Source organism: Capra hircus, unplaced genomic scaffold (assembly GCF_001704415.2).
Source record: "Capra hircus breed San Clemente unplaced genomic scaffold, ASM170441v1, whole genome shotgun sequence".
Lineage (NCBI taxonomy): Eukaryota > Metazoa > Chordata > Mammalia > Artiodactyla > Bovidae > Capra > Capra hircus.
Window position 1 is genome coordinate 14,031 of NW_017212259.1, and position 2,068 is coordinate 16,098.

At 46.4% G+C, this 2,068-nt stretch overlaps 1 non-coding gene across 1 annotated transcript; it reads right to left on the reverse strand.

Annotated features, from left to right (window-relative positions):
• Positions 1-1,320: 1,320 nt before the first annotated feature.
• TRNAV-AAC lies at positions 1,321-1,390 on the reverse strand. The gene has a single exon. It is a non-coding gene; the product is annotated as a tRNA-Val (tRNA).
• Between the last annotated feature and the right edge of the window lie 678 nt (positions 1,391-2,068).

Sequence of the window (2,068 nt, forward strand, 5' to 3'; positions counted from 1 at the left end):
AGGCTATTGTGTAGACTAAATGAGATAATCAAATAACACAGCTGGCACAGAGGTGGCCAATATTAAGTATGTTCTAGGAGGAAACAATTAAAGATAAGCTGGCACTTCAGTCTTTTGTAACATTTGAATACATTTTTAAACATTTCAATAAATTTTGTCATGATGAATGTAACATCCATTCACAAAATAAATGTATATTAAAGAATAGTGAAGTGATAGTGAAGTTGCTTGTCGTGTCCGACTCTTTGCGTCCCCATGGACCTTAGCCTACCTGGCTCCTCTGTCCATGGGATTTTCCAGGCAATAGTACTGGAGTAGATTGCCATTTTCTTCTCCAGGGGATCTTCCCGACCAAGGGATCGAACCCAGGTCTCCCGAATTGTAGACAGACGCTTTACCATCTGAGCCACCAGAGAAGTCATATTAAAGAATAGAATAGAAAATTTAAAATGGAATTTATAAAAAGAATACGCCACAAAAGGGACTTGCTTATAGTAGCTTTGTTCATAATAGTCCCCAAATTGAAAACCATTCAATGTCCAGCACAAAGTGAATAGATATGATTGTGACATAGTCACTCCAAGAAACACTACTCTTCAATAAAATGAAACAAATTTCTGATACATGGCAACGATATGGATTAAAACTTCATTCACCCTGAGTGATGAAAAAAGTACATACTCTGCGGGGCCACCTATGGGAATTACTCCACTACTACCCTACTCCTCTGTGTCTTGTGTACACACACACACACACACACACAAGGACTTACGTCCAGGTAGTCTCTGATCCTCAGAGAGGATCTCTGGAGGAAAGCAGGTTGACTGGGAATCCTAGAATGCATGAAAAGTAGGCTCATCGTCATCACCCTGTAAACGCCTTTTTACCAAGGACATTTCCTCCATTGTTTGTAGCACTCTCTAGTTAACCTTTTCCGTATATTTCTCCAATTAATTTGGTTCTATCCATTTCCTCCTTTTTTCCCTGCATTTTCCTCCATCGCATCATAGAAAAAGCAAGAGAATTCCAGAAAGACATCTATTTCTGCTTCATTGACTCCACTAAAGCCTTTGACTGTGTGGATCACAAAAAAATATGGAAAATTTCAAGAGGTGGGAATAGCAGACCATCTTACCTGCCTCCAGAAAAACCTGTATGCAGGTCAAGGAGAGATGAAACCAGTCAGTCCTAAAGGAAATCAACCCTGAATATTCTTTGGGAGGACTGATGCTGAAGCTGAAGCTGCAAGCCTCATTCCACGAGGCAGACCTCTATTTTGTATTTAAAATGTGAATCTAAAACCTTGGAGGAAAGTGAAGTTGTTTCCGCCGGTTTCGAACGGGGACCTTTCGCGTGTTAGGCGAACGTGATAACACTACACTACGGAAACCACATGACCACTTGTGTCTAGTGACATATTCAAGAACTGCATGTTTGAACACACCTGACCTTCAAATTTTCAAAGGAAGAGGACTCTGAAAACAATCCGTCAGGCAAGGATCTGCAGTTCCTGAAAGGGCCTGATTTAGGGTTCCTCGCCTCTCCCGGGGCGAGGTCCCTGTGTGCCAGCTTTGCGCCCAAGAGCAGAGGTCGCCTCCCCTGACTCCCCAGTTCTCAGAAGCCTCAGGAGCGGGGGCAGTAAGGTGCGTCTGAGCCCCAGGTGGCCCCACGTCGTCAAGGTGGACACAGCCCTTCCAGAGGCAGATCCAGTGCCTTGGAGTCCCTTTCATGGCGCCAGCGGGGACCTGGCTCGATGCTTCAATCCCACTCGGGAAACAGAGGACCCGCCCTCCCTCTGCCCCGCCTGACCCGTGCGCTCCTCTCTCGCAGGCCTTTCAGAGCAGCGCTTCTCCGGCGCCGCCTAGCACCGGGGTTCCTCAGATTCCTGCCTCTGTGGCTGATGCTAGTCCTCTAGTTTCAGTCCAGACTTGCATCACGCTTTCACGTTTAGCAGGAACCGCCGCAAGACTGAGGCTCGGGTCATTTGTTGAATTCCTTTGCCTACCAGGCCCAGCGTAAAGCCGCAGAGGAGCCAGGCGCGGTCCACGCAGATCTAACCGTCTTCATT